Source organism: Anabrus simplex, chromosome 1 (genome assembly GCF_040414725.1).
Source record: "Anabrus simplex isolate iqAnaSimp1 chromosome 1, ASM4041472v1, whole genome shotgun sequence".
In the NCBI taxonomy this organism is placed as follows: Eukaryota; Metazoa; Arthropoda; class Insecta; order Orthoptera; family Tettigoniidae; genus Anabrus; species Anabrus simplex.
The window spans coordinates 409,523,316-409,547,646 of NC_090265.1; positions in this window are offsets into that span (position 1 = coordinate 409,523,316).

A 24,331-nucleotide genomic window follows, 5' to 3' on the forward strand; every position below is an offset into this window, starting at 1 on the left:
ATGAACCTTTATAGGCATCAGCATTCCCCTTCCTCTCACTTAATACGTCTGGATTGGTCCTTGTCAGCCAATCATGAGTGATCCACCGTTCAGGGTTGCCCTGAACTTCTTCATGCTCCCAAGACATAAACAAACGCTGGGGTATATCACATGACTCATAGAACTTTCCTAGTACAACAACATCAACAAACACATCTCATCAGACACTGGGATGTCCGCATGAGTCATACGAATTACCAGAGTCCAAGATAGCAATGTTTCCCCACTCATGCAAAACAAATTACTCATACCACATATATGGTTACCTTCCAGCTTACAAAAATTAATGACAAAATATACAAATGAAATACTGATAATAATAATAATAATAATAATAATAATAATAATAATAATAATAAATCGAATACTGACAATAATATCTCTAACTTCTACATACCGTGCGAGGGTGTGATATATGTACTATCACACTATATACAGGACAAATAACCAATAAGTATTTGTAGAGACCAGAAACTTGCGACATTTGATCCTCTCTTCAAGATCTACTCCTTGGGTTAATTTGGTGCATCAGTTTCCTTTCATCCTGTATAGTGTGCTACAACATCAATAACATGGAGTTACTATTCTAGTGAATTCATCTCCACATACCGTACTTAATTTATCTTCATCACAAATTAGCTTTCAATAATTTAAACTAGATCCTAGACTCTTCTTCTCACTCTTCAATTGAATTCTGCAGTATAGTGATTAACCAATTGCGAATACATTCTTTACTGGAAATATCGTGTTAACTGTGCATAGGGTGAAAAAGGGAATCAGGGAATACCATCTTTAAAATTATACTACCCCATCGTCTCCCGAATGGAAGTAGCCAATCTGCTCGGTCGTCTACGACGTATTAAGCATACAGTGATTAATTACATTCTCTCTGCAGGCATAAAACACATTTAAAAATATAAGTGGAACTATGCTACGTCGAGGAGCCACGCTCGGGATGAAGATATTAGAAATATTTATCACCGGGTGCGTGGCCATGCGGTTATGGGGCGCGCAGCTGTGAGCTTGCATCCGGTAGATTGTGGTTTCGAACCCCACTGTCGGCAGCCATGAAGATATTTTTCCGTGGTTTCCCAATTTCGCACCAGGAGAATGCTGAGGCTGTACCTTAATTAAGGCCACGGCCACTTCCTGCCCACCCCTAGGCCTTTCATATCCCATCGTTGCTATAAGACCTATCTACGTCGGTGCGACACAAAGCAAAGTCCAAATCTTTCTCATATTTTCTATATATCTCGACCAACAGCCACACCGTGTATGGATAAAAGTTTCGACATTTTCTCATCTGTTGTTTCAATAGCCAACAGTTTCCTCTTCCGAAAACCGAAGAGGTTCTGCGACCCACTCAAATTTGTTTTGTATTTTATTTTGTAGGATGGAAGTCACGGGCACGCCTGTAAGCTGACATATTAACGTAGAGCCGAAGGTATCCACATGAACAGTTTTATCTGAATGCCTATGGGACGCAGCGGGTTAGCCGATTACGGTATCGTAAATTAAACGTAATTTTTGCGCTGGTGTTCATGCTGTGAGATTTTAAGAGGACATAAGCTCAATATAGCGTGTGTTTTACACAGCGTACCGCAAGGCTTCGTGCCTGTCTTGAATGCACATAAAGAACTGCTAGCTGAAATGAAGTTCCTATTATACTGATAGAATAAAAGGGATTACTCGAGCTAAGCAAACAGTTTTTGGTCTGGGGAGTTCAGCTCTGAGAAAATACAAATACGAAGCTGAGTGTTAGTGAAGGGAGATGATATCGCTTTATAGAGAACTTGGGATATCGTATACAATACTCCCTTGAACTCATGCAGTCTTACTAATATCCTTATACAATTGTTTAACTCTTGTACAGTTGTACATTGAATAAACTCTGTATAAGCGTTTCATATTTTTATTACTAATAAAAGTGGTACACGCACTGTATTACTATACACTGAGCTCGATAGCTGCAGTCGCTTAAGTGCTGCCAGTATCCAGTATTCGAGAAACAGTAGGTTCGAACCGCACTGTCGGCAGCCCTGAAGATGGTTTTTCCGTGGTTTCCCATTTTCACACCAGGCAAATGCTGGGGCTGTACCTTAATTAAGGCCATGGCCGCTTCCTTCCCACTCCTTGCCCTTTTCTGTCCCTTCGCCTGTCACTGCGACGTAAAGCAGCTAGCAAAAAGTATTACATTACTGCACCTATACACTCGTTCCAAGCCGTAGGAATCTCTTCCTGCAGTTCATTGACGTATTTCGTCACGTTCACTGCTTTTCTGATCGCTTTTGCTGGTTGTTATTTAGGAGTAAAACCTTTCGAGTAGCCACGTGGTAGCACAAATAGAGTAGTATGTTCGAATAAATAAAAATAGAAGAGTAATGCATTTATTTCAGCGGCATATTATTCTCAATAACTCGTCGCCAATAATAATTATGCCACTGATAATAATTACTAACCTCATTCCGCAATGCTGTGAGAACTTGAAGTTCGCAAGATACAGTGCCACCTCTTGGATCTTTCATCATGTCATTTCTTTGTTAATGACATTTCCAAAATACTCGTTCGTAAATCGATAATTTATTTTAAAATGTTCATCATCCAGGAGAAATGGGTCCATCCGATTTTCTATGTTAAAAATATCGTGGTGGTCATCAACGTTATTTTCCGTTCTTTCAAGGCGTGCTAATGGGAACTCGGATAGTTTACCACGATCGTATTACTGCAGACAGTAAATACCGATAAAATAATTATACAATGATCACTCGTTTCTTTTTCGTCACTTGCTGCTGTACAACGCCTGTACAAGGGTCCTCGTTTGTATAAGCAATTCAGTGAATAACTATAACAGATGTATACACAGGAGGCTTATACACGGTTTATTAGTAACAAATTGCACATACACGGTGTATAAACTTGGTACAAAAGTTTATTATTAGGACTGACGGTGTGGAAGTCCGTGTTGCTAACCTGCAGAGCACCAGTGTTGCCAACCCATAAATCTTTTCTCCGCCAAATGTTAGTTGAAAATCCGCTAAATTTCGAACTGAAGCAAAATAAGACACACCAGCTGTTTTAATAAAAGAGATTATAACTCAACACTCACCAGTTACAGAACAGGAGTTCATCATCTTCTCCTCACCGTACTATATGCTCTGATGCACATGTGCTGGGTTGAGGTCCTGCGGTTTCATGAAGCCACATGGTACTATTCTTTTTCAAAGAATATGCTGCCAGTTCACAGCACCAAAGCACATACGTAAATTTTCAAAATCTATTTCGAAAGTTATTTTCACTTTCATTAGTCTTTTCATTGTTTTTGATAAGTCCGAAAAGAAATAATGTCAAACAATTTCGCATTTATATTGCACTGCCAATTGATGCACCGTCCGTATTTGGGATCAGTGGGAAGCTCAACCAACTAGTCTTTTAAAGTTTAATTATTTAACCACTCTTTAACCTATTCTTTCAACATATTGACGTACCAAAAAGAAACTGATGTAAAAAAAAGCCACGTTATCGAACACGACATTACCCGGCTCATCAAGAGTACAGTAACGATTGTAACAAATTCTGACTCAGGCTGTGTGCCAGAGCTGGTCTAGAAAACGAGTGGTAGTATGCAGCATAAGTTCAATACAACGGGAACAAGTAGACTGTTTTTTTTCTTTTGCTAGCGGCTTTACGTCGCACCGACACAGATAGGTCTTATGGCGACGATGGGAGAGGAAAGGCCTAGGAGTTGGAAGGAAGCGGCCGTGGCCTTAATTAAGGTACAGCCCCAGCATTTGCCTGGTGTGAAAATGGGAAACCACGGAAAACCATCTTCAGGGCTGCCGATAGTGGGATTCGAACCTACTATCTCCCGGATGCAAGCTCACAGCCGCGCGCCTCTACGCGCACGGCCAACTCGCCCGGTAAGTAGACTGTTATGCCGTACTAATTTCTATATATTTTTTCTCCTGGTGATATTGTTACCGCTGAAAATCGCAAAAAAACGTTTAAAAATCCGCTGTCCGCTAAACAGAAAATGTATCCGCTGTTCCATTTAAAAATCCGCCAAATTTGGCGGAAAATCCGCTGAATTGGCAACACTGCTGGTTCCAAAAATTTTCAGGTGGATTCCTCCTTCGTAAGTTGTGCAAATCCCATAGCCCCCATCCCAAATACAGTACTATTATCTACTGTATATAAATGAAAATTCTGTGACCGAGCGACTGGCTACGTGGTTTGCGTCACGTGGCTGTCAGACTGCATTCGGGAGAGACTGGGTTCGAATCCCACTTTCGGCAGCTCTGAAGATGAGTTTTTCCATAGTTTGCCATTTTCAGAACAGGTAGGTGCTGGGGCTGTATCTTAATAAAGGCTACGGATGCTCCTAGCCCTTTCCTATCCCATCATCGACATGAAGCCTGTGTGTGTCGATGCGACGTAAAGCAAATCTATAAAATAAAAGTCTGTTTGTTCGTTATACAATCTACACGCATCCACCAAAATATGCACTAAGGCTCATGAGTAGGGATGAGATTTTGTCTATTTGCCTACCGAGCTCGATAGCTGCAGTCACTTAAGTGCGGCCAGTATCCAGTAATCGGGAGATAGTGGGTTCGAGCCCCACTGTCGGCAGCCCTGCAGATGGTTTTCCGTGGTTTCCCATTTTCACACCAGGAAAATCCTGGGGCTGTACCTTAATTAAGGCCACGGCCGCTTCCTTCCAATTCCTAGGCCTTTCCTATCCCATCGTCGCCATAAGACATATCTGTGTCGGTGCGACGTAAAGCAAAAAAAAAAATGCCTATTTGCCTATTTCATTCCTGTATACGGAAACGTAGAGTTTTAAGATATAAACCTGATTTAGGATTTTCTAGCAAGAATTTGTAGGTTTTATTGTTTTATTCTAAATGCTGTGGTTGACAGAATTATTTTCTCGTTTCTCAACATCTGTTTACCCGCTAACATTAAGAATTCTCCAAAAATTGCGCTTGGGGAATTTCATTCAGGACAAAAAAAGAACAATTTTACCACGAAGTCTTCCACTCCTACCACCTCCTGAAATGATAAGCGAGAACCAGACGACGTCAAACTTTTTTGTACACACCCATATCCCCTACCTCCCTATCGCTACAAATTGTTGGACGCTTAGTCTTAAAACCTTTTTTTAGGTTTTCTTTGATAAAGTGTGAAATATATCTAAATAACAAATAATAGCCATTGCCCCACTGTTGGCTGCCCAAACAAATACGATTCAAACAATGTAATATGAATAAAATCACTCCACTCTTGCGGGTCATTTGTGATATATAAATAAGCCATCCGAATAAAATCAAATTAACTCAAATAATCGAAATGCCCATAACATGCAAGCTAGAGTTCACCATAATCGATCCCTGAAATTTTAATAGAGTATGATAATTCTTTCCCAGGACGAGTACATAAAACTGCGTACTGGTACATCTGCTCCAGGCCTTACCTAACCTTCTGAAAACGGCTAAATAGGTAGGAACTGCACCTAGATTCATCAATAACTCCACTGATTCTAAAATAACTAACTATATTCTGAATAATATCCGTGCATGAGCACCTTATCAGCACACCAAAATATACATAGAATACACTCACAAAATACTTCTGGGAGACTCCATATTTACACAATTATCCAATAGCAGCAGCAGCAGCAACAACAACAACAACAACAACAGTGGGAAACCAAACGTGAGAACCAAGCTACCATTTGTAGTTAGCCCGATAAGAACTAATTATAAAACGTACTATATATATGGAAAAATACCCTTCACGTTTCTGTGTATCAACACAATTTGCAGATTCTCACCATCGGCACTTGTTATATCACAATGGTACTGTGCCTACATAATTCTGTGTTCACTGAGTCTAACAATTGGTTTAAATATATTTTCATTTGAGCAGCACACGCTTGTTTTTCTATACTGTAGATTATCGAAAGTCTGAAATACAGTATCTCATAGCTTTCACGAACATTTGGTGGTTAGGACACCAAAGCGCCACAAGTGGTATAATACCAAGTGCATAAGCACTCCATAGTGTGTAGATCAGTACCACACTCCACATTCCACAAAAATTTAATGTCAATCACGTTCCACAAAAGTTCAAGTTAAGTCCTCCGCTGTTTTCTCACATGCCTATATGGACCTCAGCTCCCCCCTACTCTCTCATGGTACGTCTAGATTGGTCTTGATTGCCATCCAATCACGAGTGGAAGCTCCTCTTGCCATTCCAAGACCACGCCCTGAACTTCTTCCCGGTACCAAGACAATAATAAAGCCATGTCATCGGACTCTGGGTTGCTCGCATGACTCACGGAAACTTTCCGAGTTGTAAATAGCAACAGTTGATGCACACTTTGGAGTGGGGTCACCCGATGGATTGCCTAGTGTAATTTAAGTGTGTCAAAAGAAAATGATTGCCTGTTTGAGGCTAGGCTCCTGTATTTTGGAGCTGAAACTCCTATGAAGTGTACCTGCTAAGAGCGAGCAAGGTTCGCTCTTTCACAATTTTTTTTTTTTTTTTGCTAGGGGCTTTACGTCGCACCGACACAGATAGGTCTTATGGCGAGGATGGGATGGGAAAGGCCTAGGAGTTGGAAGGAAGCGGCCGTGGCCTTAATTAAGGTACAGCCCCAGCATTTGCCTGGTGTGAAAACTTTCACAATATTTCACCTGTCAGGAACAATCTTTCGTAAGTAATTTAACGACTGGGTGTTGACCCAAGTTAATTTGTGCCTTATTTAGGACTTCTAAGTCCAAGGCATTGTTAGGGCTGACGAGCTTGTTGTTAACTTTTTCAATTGTTCTTTGTTATTCTATTAAATTTTCTATCTCTCAATTTTAAGAAAGGAAAGAAGAAAAAATTTCCGAATTTGTTATACTAAAAGATGCTCTAAGTAACCCCCTGTCCAGCCATTCAACCAGGGCGCTTCCCATTCCTCTGTAAGTCACGAAAACCCCGCAACAACGATGATGCAAAACAAGCAGGAGACCGGTTCATTACTTTAGCTGATTGTGTTTGAGTAGTTTTTTTTTTTTTTTTTGCTATTGGCTTTACGTCGCACCGACACAGATAGGTCTTATGGCGACGATGGGACAGGAAAGGGCTAGGACTGGGAACGAAGCGGCCGTGGCCTTAATTAAGGTACAGCCCCAGCATTTGCCTGGTGTGAAAATGGGAAACCACGGAAAACCATCTTCAGGGCTGCCGACAGTGGGGTTCGAACCACCTATCTCCCGAATACGTGTTTCAGTAGAGAGTTCAGTGTTTATGTTTCGAACCTAGCAGTAAAGTGGGACCAACTGTTTACGTGGAGACTGGAAGTGTTTTGACATATGAGGGTTTACTTATAGTTATAGCATTGATTTACTTACGTCTGATTTCCAGTTCTTTCACCCAGACAGACATTACAATGAGGAAAAGGAAAAGTATTTATTTGACGTTAAGAAAGCAGAGATTTCGCCTTTGAAGTGAAACAACAGCCAAGAACAATTTGCAAAAGACTTCGGATTTTCTAGACAAATTGTATTTGGAACAGAGGCTACAACATCCGCGGAACAATTTTAAGTAAGTCTAGATCTGGTCGCCCTAGAATTGTTACCCCAGCTGTTGCTGCTCCTCGTTCGACGACAGTAGCTGTACGGAATAATTTAGAAGATAATTATAAGTTCAAACTTAGCTTAACTACTATCAAACTTACCTCCAACACCAAGGTTTAATGGCCCGACGAACAAGCAAGAGCCCCCTTGATTTCAGCAAAGAACGGGAAGGCCCGACTTGCCTTTGCTAAGATATATGGTGCCTGGAGGAACAAGGAATGGAGTAAAGTACTGTAGAGCGATGAGAGTAAACATAATATAATCAACTCGAGTGGAAATTCCTTTGTGAGATGTCCAGTTAACACACGCAAATGATGTACGGTACCAGAAACCTACAGTAAAACATGGTGGTCATGTAATGGCATGGGAGTTGGTCCACTCGTAAAATTTATATATGGCAGGATCATGAACAACATAATTATGGTACCGTATGCTAAACAAAACACGCCTCGTGGTTGGTTGTTTCAGCAGGACAATGATCCTAAACATACCTCCAAGTTCGTCAAAACATGTCTCGGCAAGATTATTGATTGGCCAATTCATAGCCCTGACCTAAACCCAATTGAACAATTATGTGGGGGGGGGGACTATAAAAGCGCATTAAACGCAGAGCGTACACAATCAAGGAGGCATATTTCGAAGCTGTAAATGAAGAATGGTCCAAAATTCCTGTCTCATGCCATAAGAAATTAGTGGACTGAATGCCAACTCGATGTGCAGCAGTTGTACAAGCAAATGGCTACCCGACTAAATACCAGATGACACGAAATACATATACACTTCTGGATTGGGTTTTCTGCTTAGTTATATGAGTCAAAATATGTATCGTATCCATGTATTACTCTAGTGTAATTATTTGTGTTATACATTTACGTTTGTATGAATGTGATGGTTTGGCTGGGTGAATGGTCAAATTATTTGTGTTGTACAAGTGCACGCTTTATGTTAATAAACGAGACCAGAACAATTCAATCGTTTGCAAAAATACTGAGCATAAGCATATTGACAAACGATTCAACGATTCAAGTTCAATTTTCTACACATTGAATTTCTCCACATTTTTCAGAATTAAAAAAATCATAGTGTCTTCAAATATTAAGTAAAAGAGTAAATTTATATTATGTCAAACTGAAGCCCATTAAACATAGAATGTTTTGAACTAAACATATCAAATCTATAAATAAGACTATGATAAAAAGGATCGGGCGAGTTGATCATGCGGTTAGGGGCGCGGAGCTGTGAGCTTGCATCCGGGATATAGTGGGTTCGTGCCCCACTGTCGGTAGCCCTAAAGATGGTTTTTCGTGGTTTCTCATTTTCGCACCAGGCAAATGCTGGGGCTGGACCTTAATTAAGGCCACAGACGTTTCCTTCTCACTCCTCGGCCTTTCCTGTTCTATCGTCGCCATAAGACCTATCTGTGTCGGTGCGACGTAAAGCATATTGTAAAAAAAAAGATAAAATGTATCATAAGAAGAAAACAAATCTAAACTTTCAAAATTTTTAATATCATTATAAAATATAACAAAAAATTATCACATCAGTAAATTATTATATTCTGTTCAGTTCATCGCATTATAAGCATTACTAGGAACAATTACGCACAGAAATAATTGTTATTGAACTATTTTCCATAAATCTATGATTTTAGGAAATTTATGCAAAAGTTTGGAGTTTTTATCAATCATTTAGGGAACGGTTTACTAAATGTGAACTCTGTAGCCTTTCATTATTTAGTTCTTCACACGCTAAATCCAGAATTCGCCCCGCTAGCTGTTTATGGTATGGTGACAAATAATCTGGTCACAGCAGTCTTACCTTCTCAACAAATGCATTATGCTCTATAACACAGAAGGGAGTGTTACAAGCATAGAAAATTCAGCTGTAGCTTTATCCTATACTAAGTTTTCAGGAGTCCTAATTGAGAAAACTGTAATTTGGGATTGATGTGATAGTAATTTGGACACGTTCCTAAATGTACATGCAATTGAATTGCTGGAAGTTTTAAAACATAGGCCTACTGATGATGTAGAATTATGTTAACAGTTTTCATAGCAGCGATCTGTGGGAATATGTACAAGAAGTTTCCTATTTACATCAATTTTCATCATTTACCGCTTTTATTTTCAGGCACTCGAAAATTTCTATAAGATTTAGACTGACTGATAATTGGAGAATTTTCGCTAGGTATTGCCGATAAAATCTACTTTTGGTTGATAAAAAACACTTTCCTCTACTGGTCTGAACTTTTTGGAAGAAAGTGACATTTTGTCAACTCTGCTGGGAATCAAACCCAGAACCTCGAGGTCCGAAGGCCAAGGCACTGAACAGTAAAGGCACGGAGACTGACTGAATGTATAATGTACTTAAGTATTAAAGTTTACACTTTAAAATTGTCATAAATATTGACTTAAGGTCGTGGAAAGAATGCAGGTGACATTAATTAATAAATACTTTCCTAACTCACTTGAAATTAATCAATTTTATTTCCACCTAGAGGATGCCGAACATTTGCTTCTTAGTCATATTTGTCTCAATAGAAAGGGAACCAATTAAATGAGAAATAACGGGTTGAGTGGCTCTGACCGTAGAACGCTGGCTTTCCGAGCCGAAGTTGGCGGGTTCGATACTTTCTTAATCCAGTTGTATCGATTTAAAGGTGCTCAGTTAGGTCAGTTTCATGTCGGCAGATTTAACAACACGTAAAAGAACTCACGTGGAACTAAATTCCAGTGCCAAAAGCCTTAAAACTGAACTCGATAGCTGCAGTCGCTTAAGTGCGGCCACTATCCAGTATTCGTGAGTTAGTGGGTTCGAGCCCCACTGTCGGCAGCCTGAAGATGGTTTTCCGTTGTTTCCCATTTTCACACCAGGCAAATGCTGGATCTGTACCTTAATTACGGCTACAGCCGTTTCCTTCCCACTCGTAGCCCTTTCCTGTTCCATCGTCGTCATAAGACCTATCTATGTCAGTGCGATGTAAAGCAAACTGTAAAAAAAGAAAAGCCTCAAAGAAATAGTTAATGGGACGTAAACCTAATACCAGTATTATGGCAGTAGAAATCCCTGAGTGCAATAACAATCACTTCGTTTTTATTTGTGTATTTTGTCTTTTCTGCTTTTTTGGGTTATAGGTCCTTTTTAGATCAACGGCTTTTTTGAGCAACTTCACCTGCTTTTGACTACATTTGTACTGCCCATTCTCAATTGAAGAGCCCGGTGCAAAAACCAGACAGCTCCAAAATATAAACATTTTCAGGAGACACAACTCTATAAAATAATGATTTGACCGAGCTCGATAGCTGCAGTCGCTTAATTAAGTGCGGCCAGTATCCAGTATTCGGGAGATAGTAGGTTCGAACCCCACTGTCGGCAGCCCTGAAAATGGTTTTCCGTGGTTTCCCATTTTAACACCAGGCAAATGCTGGGGCCGTATCTTAATTAAGGCCACGGCCGCTTCCTTCCCACTCCTAGCCCTTTTCTGTCCCATCGTCGCCGTAAGACCTATCTGTGTCGGTGCGACGTAAAACAACTAACAAAAAAATAGAATATTTGTTGAAAGGTAAGGGTTACCCATATACACTAGCTAGAATCAGTAGTAATATACATATTGAAATGGAAATGACGTGGGCTGTGTTACTGGACTCTTCTCAGTTTATTCACCCAACCGCTAGAGCTGTCTTGTTTCATGCCCTGTAAATTATGTTTACTATGGAGAATGCAATAACCAGTACTATTTACCTGAGTTATCAATGTAAGATACTTTATTATTCTATATACAACAGACTTACTGTTAGAGTAAGTATCGTTACAATGCAATGAGATTTATATACACCATGGAAATGAGGTTCACAGGAAGTTCATCATTATTGAGCACCAACATTATCACCGGGTGCATCATCACTCCCAGTTGAAACTTACTGATTGTGGAACCACAAGCAGTCAGGTGGAACATATTTCGAAGCTATATCTTTAACATCCTTTGCCTTATATTTGCATTAATGTTAAAGACCCTGCGATGTAGAACACTTGATGCGTCTGATAAGGAAAGAGTAGCTCCTGCTTTCTCCACACCAAATGGCACTCGCACTGACACTGCACGACAGTGCATTGCTGTTGTATTCAACGTATCTATATACTGACACTGTCAACGTTGCACTTTTACGAGGACTGACCTTTGTTTTGAAGAATGTTTTGAAGCGAGTTGAGTAGTCCAAAAACATTATTCGTGTTACATCAAGAGTAATGAACTTAAGACTCGTATTCTGTACCAGGGCACGATAATCTTGTGGTAAATATATTCTCTCTCGCTTTTGTTTTACCTTCTCGATTACACCAAAGGTCCGGTCGCAGTGGAGGAAGCTGTGTCCGGGCTCTGGATACCAGTGTATTATTTTCTCAAATCTCCCAAATCCTTTAATAAGTGCATACAGAAAATGAAAAATACCGAGGTTCTTATTCTGGGCCGAACAGTTATTCGAGAACAGATACACTGGTGTGATGTCATCACTGATCTCGCTTTGTAAGAAATGATTAAGAATGCTAATCACCTCAGTTTGACCCTTCTTGCCAATATTTTCATTGTACATATAACAAAATGATTTGCCTGTCTTTCCAGAGTGTATGCAAAAGTTATACAATCACAACTGCCTTTTATGAAATATGTCTCTACTCGAACATTGTTTTCTGCAGCGGCTATAGTTCAGACAGTTCCAGGAGCTGTTTGGGTTCATGCGCCGGCAGAAACACTTAAAACAACCCCGAGAGCTCCTTTTACAATCCTACACTACGTGCCAAATCAGTGGAGCAGAACAGTTCTTATACCGGCAGATAGAGCATTTTCTTAAATGATAATTTACAGCAGAAATCAAAAAACAAAACGAAAGTAACCAAAAAGTGGAGCTGGCTGTTTCTTGCGCCGGGCTCTTCAGTTCGAATCATCATTAGTGCATCCATCACGTCTTACACATTTTTTTCTCTCTTCTATGTAGTAAGAGAGAGAATTAAATGAAATGAAATATGAAACATGCTTGAAAAATCCAGGGGTAACAAATTATGTGCAAGGTACGTGAAATATTGAAAGGAGAAAATTTTGATGCGAGTGTTTTTGAAGAGGAAGATCTCACTTGCTTCAAGTATGAACCTTTAACATCCGTTGATGTGGAGGGAAGTTTCTCGATATTTTGCAAGCTGCTTTCTGAAAACTGACGATCCTTCACACCTGAGAACCTGGAGATTACTAGTGCGATATGTTGCAAAGCCAAGTGAGGTAAGATTTCCTATTTCTGTATCCGTATTGTGGTTAAGCCAAATATGATTCCAGTTACACTAATTTCAATTTCTTTCAAAAGAATGTTCATCACAGGTTCGCTGAATTCATTCTCGGTGTGGAAAAAAAACCCATTTCATTCTAAATTCTGCAAGTACTTATTTTAACCAACATGGAATTCCTTTTTAAAATTATGCTAATCTAAACGTATATAATGTCCGGAAGAACAAATATCTCACTCTTATATTTTTTGCGCTGTATGTTGCATACCACATTAATTTTGAATTTTAAAACGTTATATTCCTTCAATCAATAAGTAATGAAAACTTAAATTATGAATGAAATTGGATCGGATTTCTACGTCCTTTCTGGCAGTTTTGGGTCCTTTTATGGGATATTTTTTAGGTCTTTTAACAGGTTTTTAGGCAATATAAAGGTCTTCAAATTCCGAGACCTGGTAATTTGTTTTGCTATATTTTAATATATTTTTCCATTTTGGGTCCACTCAAGATCATATAACTAGTTTTTAGCTTTCGTATCTGTTTGTTTGTTTGTTTGTTTATTTGTTTGTTTGTTTGTTTTTCTGCCTGTTTGTTTGCTTGTTTTTCTTTCTTCATTTCTTTCACTATCACGGATAAAATGCTGAATAGATCCCACCAAGCTTCATATTTAGAGTCTACTTATCTAGTAGCAGGTTTCGATATGCATATCATTTAAACATCACTAAATAGTCTGGAGGTTTATAGGAAGACCAGAAGAGTTTTTCAATTTTCTTTTACTTTATTGATTATATCTCGACCAAACTTCATATTTAGAATCTACTCATCCAGGAGCAGTTTACGATATGCACATCATTTACAAATCCCTGGACAGACTGGGGGTATATAGGAAGACCATAAGAGTTTTTAAAATAATACCTTACACTATGGATTATATCTCGACCAAGCTTCATATTTAGAGTCTAGTCATACAAGATCAGGTTTTGATATTCATATCATTTAAAAACCACTGAATAAATTGGGGGGTTATAGGAAGAAAGGATAGGTTTGTTTTTAAATTTTCCCTCACACTATTGAACATATCTCGACGAAACTTCATATTTTGAGTCTACTCATCCAGAAGCAGGTTTCGATACGTATATCATTTAAAAATCACTAAATAGTCTGGAGGTTTATAGGAAGACCAGAAAAAATATTCTTCAGTTTTCTCTTACATCCAGGAGCAGGTTATGATATGCGTATCATTTACAAATCCCCGAACAGACTGAGGGTATATAGGAAGACCAGATAGATTTTTCAATTATATCTTACACTATAGATTATATCTCGACCAAACTTCATATTTAGAGTCTACTCATCTTTCGATATGCATATCATTTAAAAATCACTGAGTAGACTGGGGTTTATCGGAAGACCAGAAGAGTTTTTGTTTCTATTTTATTTTACTCTATTGATAATATCTCGACCAAACTTCGTATTTAGAGTCTACTCATCTTTCGATATGCATATCATTTAAAAATCACTGAGTAGACTGGGGTTTATCGGAAGACCAGAAGAGTTTTTTTTTTTCTATTTTATTTTACTCTATTGATAATATCTCGACCAAACTTCGTATTTAGAGTCTACTCATCTTTCGATATGCATATCATTTACAAATCCCTGAACAGACTGGGGATGAACCGTCCCTTCGTTTTAAATCATTTTTGGTATGTACATAATTTCGCTTATTCTTCAAATGAGTGAGGTTTTTTTTTTTTTTTTTTTTTAGGGGCTTCGTGCTTTGCGCCAGTGATTGACAACCTCACAGACGTACAGTTATTTGAAGGATGCATAACAGGAGAAAAGAGGATGCATAATATTTGGCTCGGCTTGAAAATTAACCCCACCTAATGCAACTGAACACTGAGGAAACATGAGGTAAAACTTTTCTCTTTGGTGTCTGTCTGTCTGTCTGTCTGTCTGTCTGTCTGTCTGTCTGTCTGTCTGTGTGTCTGTCTGTCTGTCTGTCTGTCTGTCTGGCTGGCTGTCTGAGTATCTATCTCTTTGTATTTTCCTAAAAGCGGAAGACTTATTTCAACCCAACTATGTATTTGGAATCTAGTCACTCACGGTTATGTAAGTGTCTATGATGTCATGGCAATCCATGTAATCACATGGAGTTGGTATTTATAGGAAAATTATTCTCAAATTTTTTCGTTAACATTAGATCTATTAGATCTTTTATGCCATGCACGTATTTGCTGTAAGACGGATAGTAACGCAATGCCAGCCTCGCATTGTAGGGGTAACGTGCCTGCCTCTTACCCGGAGGCCCCGGGTTCGATTCTCGGCCAGATAACGGATTGTTACCTGGATCTTATGGCTGGTTCGATGTCCACTCAGCCTACGTGATTACAATTCAGAAGCCATATGACGGTGAGATGGCGGCCCCGGTTTAGAAAGCCAAGAATAACGGCCGAAGGAATTCGTCGTGCTGACCACACGACACCTCGTAATCTGCAGGCCTTCGGGCTGAGCAGCGGTCGGTTGGTAGGTCATGGCACTTCGGGGCTCTCGCGCCATGGCCTTTTGCTTTTGTTTTGGATAATAACGCAGATGGTTACGAAAAACTGAATGTTTATTCCAAGTCCGGTGGGAAAAGTCGAGTACGTCACTTCAAGGTGGGTAACAGGAAAAACTAAAGAGCCATTTTATACTTTTTGATAGGACAGATATTATGGGAGGTATCATCAACGTCAGAGCGCCACGCCAGTGGTCAGAGATACAATATGCAACCTGAGAACCATGGAAAATTTAGTACAACTTCGGGCCAGGAAGTGGCTCAGGCGGCAGCGCGCCGGCCTCTCACCGCTGGGTTCCGTGGTTCTAATCCTGGTCAATCCATGTGAGATTTGTGCTGGACGAAGCGGAGGCGGGACAGGTTTTTCTCCGGTTTTCCCTGTCAACTTTCATTTCTCCACTATCATTTCATTTCATCTTTCATTCATTATTCATTGCCCCAGAGGAGTGCGACAGGCTTCGGCAGCCGGCACAATTCCTATCCTCGCCGCTAGATGGGGGCTTCATTCATTCCATTCCTGACCCGGTCGAATGACTGGAAACAGGCTGTGGATTTTCATTTTCATTTCGGGCCAGGAACTGTACCGTACAATAAATTCGGAAATCGTCCTCATTCTCCCTCGACTTTGTTCAGCTTCGTCATATCATTTTAACATGTCGCATTAAACGGGTGAACAGAGCCATGTTACTTCGCATAAATTCCTGAAGGAAACGTGTAATCCACTTCAAATTCCCGTGCGAAGAACGGGTACCAATGCTACTTAAAAGTAAAAACAAAACATGCATAGACCCAACAGTAGTGTAAATTATGTCTCCTGCTTTTGAACTAGGTTTTCTCTACGCTGCTCGTCCACTGGAAGCGACTACGCGCGACTGTGAGATGAGGCGATTACGTGTGTACTAACGCGACAGATCCCACTGCGTAGAGTTAAACGAAACCGCGTCTACTGCAAGTGACCTCGAGCGACCAACTTCACGCGACTACAGCCGACAACAGGCGACAAGTGACAGATATGGGATTTGCCGCTTGTAGTCGCCAGTGCACTACGGTTCCTACACGCACTTGGTTGTCTCCCGTCGTCATACACAACATCATTATTATTATTATTATTGTTATTATTATTATTACTTATTGTTCCGGGGTTATCTGTGGAACGCGGTGAAAGAAGGTGCTGGTGGGAATGGGTCTATCTACGATATCAAAGATTAAAATAAAACTTTAAAATAAAGGTTATATTTCTTTTCAGATCTCAAACTTAACAAAATTTTTCACTAGGTGAAGGAGCAAGTTATCAGGTACAATAACAATTTTGATACAAGAAAAGAAAAACCCACAATAGGGAATTTACCAGTTTTGAGCTCCAAGCTCCAAATTTACAAGTTTACCACGTCGAAAATGTTGCGTTTGATAAGGAGAGATATCTCCCAATACACCATTTTCACGAGCACTTAGCTCCAAGAGTAACAATTTACGGCCTTCCAAAGGCACCACTCGAAAATTACACAAATCTCGGAAAAGAGCTTACATGGTCTACAAATTCAACCAAGGAGGCTGCACTCCCAACCTCTTATAGGCTACTCAAGGCAACTTTACAAAAACTTATCTATGGCCTCTCTAGGCACAACCTACAATTTACAATCTAGTTACTAAAGGGGTATCTACTACCTATACTACTGGGCCTTCGTGAAAAGAAAAACAGGTCAAATTACTGGCCCCAACTCAAAAACGTATGGAGGCGTACACTTGAGCTCCTTGAAAACCAAGTTTTAAGACCCTACTTGGGCTTGTGGCCCGATGATGCAGAGGCTAATTCCAAACAACTGTAACTCGAAGGACAAGTTAATTTATGATTTACATGAGAAAAACAGTTACAAAATCGTAGTCACCTCAAGATAAATTGAAGGGGAACTCGAGAGGGTAATGCACTCTCTATCCCCGATTTACAATTTAAGACTTTATGAAATTTTACATTAGAAGAAGTTGACATTTTAGAAAACAGGTGGTTACATAGTTAGAGATTAGAACCTTCCCCTTGTGTGAGTTTGCGGAGATAGCTACAGAGATAGAAAACTGGTGGCCATTAGCTGGGCTGATGTACTGCCTGCCGAAGAATGAGGCGCTCCACCTCCTGTATTAACACACACACTCAGTAATTTGACGATCAATAAGACAAGGTAACTTGGAAAAGCCACAGCTTTTATACCCGAGAGGAGGGTTCGAGAAGGCTCTGGACTAAATCCGGACACACCCTCTCATTTTAAATTCTTGATGTACACCAAAACAAAACAAAGAAATCAAGTCAGATTAGGAAACTTCGAAATAACATATTACTCAGTTGTTCAGTAGCGACATCTTCTGATCAATGTCCCAACTTTATGCATTAGCAGTTTCAAGTTGTTCGATAGATAGTGTTCCTTAAGGCACTTCTTTTAAATGTGCCGGGTTGAGGTGCACCTCCCGGTACAATTATATTATTATTATTATTATTATTATTATTATTATTATTATTATTATTAGGAAGATATTATGGAAAGCAGGGGTGAAAGAAGGTGCGGGCATGAATGTCAGAAGATTCATTTAAAACTTTATAGCTATATTTATTTCTCTTCTTCCTTTTTTTTTCTTCGTTTCAAAAGTTAGACTTTACAATTCAGGTTCAGAACTAGCTCCTTAGCTTGGGTAGAATGTTGGAAAATCAGAATAATCAACAAATCACCAATTAACAACCTGAGCTTGAAGCTCCTAAAAACAATTTTACCTGAGCACGACTGCTCCACTCACTCACTAGTCAAGGAGACGGATCTTCCAGTTTCTTTTACACCAATAGGAAAAGCATTATTGCTCTATCAATTTTTTTAAAAATTCGCACTTCCTAGGCCTATCAAAGGCACAACCTACATTTAGCAAAATCAAACAGTATTCACTGTCTCGACTGCTCAACATTCTGATATCTTTAACATGAAATAAATGGAGTTAAACAGGGGTAACAAGTACCCATTCTCGTGGGCTTTGGTAAAAACAAAAGGTTAAATTACTGGGTCAAGAACCAAAGTCGTAAGGAGGCGAACTCTTGCACTCCTAGAAATTTACATTAAATGCATAAAACCCTATTTGGGCTTATGACCCGACGTTACAGAAGCTAAGCCTGTACTACGGAGGTGACTAGATGGAGAAAAATGAAGTTACAGAAATTACAAGACAGAAAAGGTTACAAAATCATAATCACCTCACAATCAAGTTGAGAGGAAACACAAGAGGGTACCTCACTCTCTATTCCCTGATTTCGGATAAGTTCTTTCGGTTTGTTTGAAATTTAACTTTAGAGTTTGAAATTTACATTTTAGAATATGAAGTTACATTACTAAACATCTGAAACCTTCCCGTCGAGCTAGCTTTGAAAGACTATCAGATTTTAAACTGGATCTGCCATTACCTTGAGCTGGTGGACCTCCCGAAGATGGACGAAGAGCCTCCACCTCCGCTATGAACACACACTAGACGTAGACTGGAGCGATCACAAAGACAACTTGATTCAAAAAGTGCCAGCGTTTATAGTAGAGGGAAAAGTTCCAGAAAACTCTCGGCTAAGGCCCGACACACCCCCAATTCTTATTGGATAATCAAACATATACCAGCAAATTTTGGTTGGTAGAAAAATAAATGTACAACATTTTTCTTTGAGCTACATCTTAAGTTGGCGCGAAGAGATAAGTGTTGTAAATTTTGACATACCGAAAACAAAGTATAAACAATTCAGTTTAGGAAAACTTTACATACCAAATTACCCTAGAATTTTAATAGTTCATCTTCACACCAGAGAGCACAACATAAGTTTTTAGTAGCGACATCTGTTGAGAAATGTTCTAACTTCTTGAAATAGTCGTTTCAAACTTTACTTTACAGAGGGCCTTATCCAAGGCGCTTAATTTAAATGAACGGGGCTGGTGTACCTCCGGTACAATTATTATTATTATTATTATTATTATTATTATTATTATTATTATTATTATTATTATTATTATTATTACACCCTATGAAAGTAAACAATATTATTCTCGAGATACACAACGCAAACTATGGGTGAATGTTACAGAGGAAGTGGGTGTTGATAATTGTATATACAGTATGTCAATCCCTCAGTCTCCTTTCTTGACGCGGGGTCGGGGATGTAGTGAGATGAATTTACATGGTGTGTTTTACGGCTAAATTCCTTCCTGACGCCAACCAAACTGAGGAGTTAATGAAAATGATGTGATTATTGTGAATGAAACTGGTTAAGGAGATTGTAGGAATCGGTTCTGGCTCCATAGCTGTAGCGCGTTAACACGCATGGCTACACCGCTCAGTGGGCGTTGATAATGGTAAGTAGTCTTATTAAATAGTTATTTATAATATATTTATAATTTCAGTAACATGCTATAATTGATCCACAACAGTGTAGCTCTTCTGCTGAACAAACGAAATTGAGGCCTGCAACAGCTAACACCAAGCAGCATTAGTGAAGGAAAACAAACGATAAAAAATCTAATGGCGACGAAAAATTCTTTGAAATAAAGAAAGCAAAATTACAATTACTTGTCGAAAGTGCCTTTAAGGACGACAGCGGTTACCAATTTTTGGTACATGAAGAAGGTTCCTGGCAATCAAACTGGCTGTGAGAAATAAGCTCCAGCACGTTTTTAGAGATGGGGATGAATTACTTCAAACTTCTCTATGCACATGCCGTCTCTGTATAAAAGCACACGATCGCCGGCATCCAGAACCATGAAACCAAAACTAGAAACGAGCCTCTCCCCAACAACTCTTCAAGTGGAATCCGCCCCTATAGATGTGGGCACCATGGCTAAATGGTTAGCGTACTGGCCTTTGGTCACAGGGGTCCCGGGGATTTTAACCATACTTGGTTAATTTCTCTGACACGGGGGCTGGGTGTATGTGTCGTCTTCACCATCATTTCATCCTCATCAAATCCGCGTCAAATCAAAAGACCTGCTGGCGAGCCGAACTTCTCCTCGGACTCTCCCGGCACTAAAAGCCGTTCGCCTTTTCATTATACGACACCATTGTTTGGGAACTTTTCAGGTGCCTCGTAACAAACATAATGTTAAAGTGATATGTATTGTGGAGTTACAACCAACGTGTCTTGAGGATTATAAAATAAAAAATAAAAGGAAAATGGTTGAAAACAACATGGCCTTCTTTAAAATTGTACAGTTTGCTTTACATCGCACCGCACGGATAGGCCTTATGACGACGACGGGATAGGAAAGGGCTAGGACGGGGAAGGAAGTGGCCATGGTCTTAAGAGCATCCCCAGCATTTGCCTGATGTGAAAATGGGAAAACACGAAAAACCATCTTCAGGACTGCCGACAGTGGGGTTCGAACAAAGCACAACATGTAGAGACTGTTGAAGTTAGAAATAAAGGTTTTATATTTCTGTCTAACACTTCTTACGTGAATCTTACTAATAGATGCGTACCTCCCTTATTTTTGTATATTGCACTGATATCTTGAATTACATGCTTAATTCGACCTTTGGTTCTTTTAAAAATCAGAGATTCATATCGCTTACTATCGATTAGTAGTTAACCATTTCAAAGGCGTAATCGTCTCCCTGAAGTGTGGCATTTTGGCTATTCTTGGTCTGCTGCATTCATAATGTAGTTTATGGATGTTTCTGGACGCATCTGATAATAATCAAAGAACGTCTGGTGTTCTTTGTGCAAATCATCAAACAGATAATGGAATCTCCAATTGGCTTTCTTTTAGCTAGTGTTCGGTTTATCTAGCACCGATGTCTTATTTCGCGATTTTTCCTCCGATTCCTCACCAGGCAGGGAATCTCCAAAAAGTAAATTGAATCCTTATCATCCATCTCACGGAATCTTTAATGATCTTAATAAGTTGACAACGCTGACTATAGAAACTCACCCAGACCTGTACGGAGAACAGAAGCCAAATGGCAAACACACGAAGTCGCCTGCAGTGGACGACCTCAGTCGTTCATAGTCGTACGAATGAAAGTCGGCTGTAGTCTCCTGATCCAGTAGTCGCGTGTAGTAGCTTTCAGTGGACGAGCATTCTAAATGTAGTTGTTAAGAAATGCAGCTTTTATGGCATCAATAAACATCGCACCATGTGATAACAATGTACGGTATGCATTGTTATAAATATAGCATTTCTGTGAAATTTGAACACTTCTGTTGTTAATTAGTGTGTATGTTCTTTTTAGTTTTATCTCGTTATGGCAGAAAAGCGTAAAAGAAAACAGTTTTAAAGCAAAAATTGGAAATTACAGCAAAAAAATTGGAAAAAATTCAAGGAGGGACAGTCGGTTGTTAAGTTGGTGGCATATTATGGATTGGGAGTACTAATTGTCGGCGAGTTTAAGAAAAGAGAATCGGGATGCGGAACAATGATAATGATGGATCTTCAAAACGTAAACATCTGAATATAAAGAATTAAAAAGTCTAAAGTGGTTCAACCAAAAGAGGGGTTATAAAAAAGTTTTAATCTGTACAGTGTGTATGGAGAAAGTCCAATTAACCATGAATTTTCACCAAATTGGATTATGCGCGCTTTTCCTTCTTTGTACATATCTTCCCCTTCATTACGTGGAATAACCAGGAATTTACTACACTAACGATAGTAATAATAAACATTTTCATGCTCATGTTGAACGCATGCGATGGAAACTATAAAAACCTTCGCTCCAGTTCCCTCTGATCGTCCGCAGCAGGTGCAGCTCGCTGCATCACGTCCACTGATTTGCTTTATTATTTAACAGAACCATAAAGAAATAATAAGTGAGACTCAGATGGGTGCAGCATTGCAGACGACTGCTTTTTGCTACCGGAACACCGATGGTAAATACCTCAACTCATCTGCTGCATCACAAGGATAGACTGGTGTTACCGAGCGAAATGAAGGTGAATGGCCTCTTCCTAAAATTTAAATCGTGCATATTATATTGACTAGGTTTCTTTGATTTCATTCTGATCTTCGTTAAAGGGAGAATGGGAAGAATTCGTGCATAGTACATCCTTCTGTCCGCATTACGGGCTCTTTCGAGCCGTTCGTAAAAAAATACATTCCCTAACATCTCTATAAATAAAATTTACGCTTTGTCTGTACACTACAGCATGTCATCTATGAATTGAAATGTCGTATGGCTTTTAGTGCCAGGAGATCCCAGGACGGGTTCGGCTCTCCAGATGCAGGTCTTTTGATTTGACGTCGTACGCGACCTGCGCGTTGGGATGAGGATGACATGATGATGAAGACAACACATACACCCAGCCCCCGTGCCAGGGAAATTAACCAATGATGGTTAAAATTCCCGACCCTGCCGGGAATCGAACCCGGGACCCCTGTGACCAAAGGCCAGCACGCTAACCATTTAGCCATGGAGCCGGACATTATTATTATTATTATTATTATTATTATTATTATTATTATTATTATTATTATTATTATTATTCTTTTACAAGCGAATTGACCACTAAGGATCACGCTACAACATTTCTTTCTCTTCGTGCGGAGTTTTCTCTGTGTCCAATACTCCTTCATGTGTTCGCTGGCCTGCTTCCGTTGTTCATCTGTCCAGGCTCTTCCGGTCTTCCTAGTTCTTCCTGCGGCTTGAACACCTTCCAGATTCTTAAGTATGTTCGTAAACGTATTCCTTTCTAACAGCTGGTCTTCCAAGATGCTTAACCTTTCTATATCCTTCTTCGTTTCCTTAATCCATGCTGTAGTGGTCTTTTTTCTCCAGAAGTAATCAAATATCTGTTTGGTAAGTCTGTTTGCGTTCATTCTGTATAGATGTCCAAGAAAAGCCAGCCTCCTTTTCCTCATGATCTCTGAGATTCTTTCCACCTTCTGGTAAACTTCTTTGTTACTCCGAAGTTTCCATCCGCTTTCAGTTTGGACAGCCCTCATAATTTTTCTGTGGATTCTTCTTTCCAGGACCTCTAGCTTCTCCAGCTTGTAGTTCATGGACAGGCATTCACTTATTATTATTATTATTATTATTATTATTATTATTATTATTATTATTATTATTATTATTATTATTATTATTATTATTATCGTACGGACTTATGAGAAAGGACTAAAGTGGTTCAATTAAGGTGACCACAAATACATGTGAGTCTTACAACACGTTCTTGTACAAAATATTTACAACTTTCTTATCGGATAAATAAATATCTTGGTTATGTCCACTCGATACTAGAGAGGGAGGTCGCACATGAAGGATTACAGGATGAGACTGGTACAATTAAGTGGCTCCAAATGTCGGACTCAGCTCGGTGCCCGTGGTCGTCACACCAAGTCTCAAGTGAAGTATTTGAAAATATTTTACTACATACAAAAACGGGAGAAGGTAAAGAATATGATATTGTGGATTCTAAGACTACGTGAAATGAAATGTGACATCTATATCTAGTCTACTCGAAATACTGTAAATACCAAACCTACACAATATTAAACAGAGAGGAACACAGAATGTAAATATAGTACGATGACGATGATAATGACGCAAAATTAAATGTGAATTAGAAACCCCCTGAATATGAAGCCCCCAGCCGGGCTGAATGGCTCAGATGGTTAAGGCGCGGGCCTTCTGACCCCATCTTGATAGGTTCGATCCTGGCTCAGTCCGGTGGTATTTGAAGGTACTCAAACACGTCAGCCTCGTATCGATTGATTTACTGGCTCTTGAAAGAACTCCTGCGGGACTATATTTCGTCACCTTGGCGCCTTCGAAAACCTTAACAGTAATCAGTGGGACGTAAAGCAAATATCATTAATATTAATCCTAAACCTACACAATATTGAAA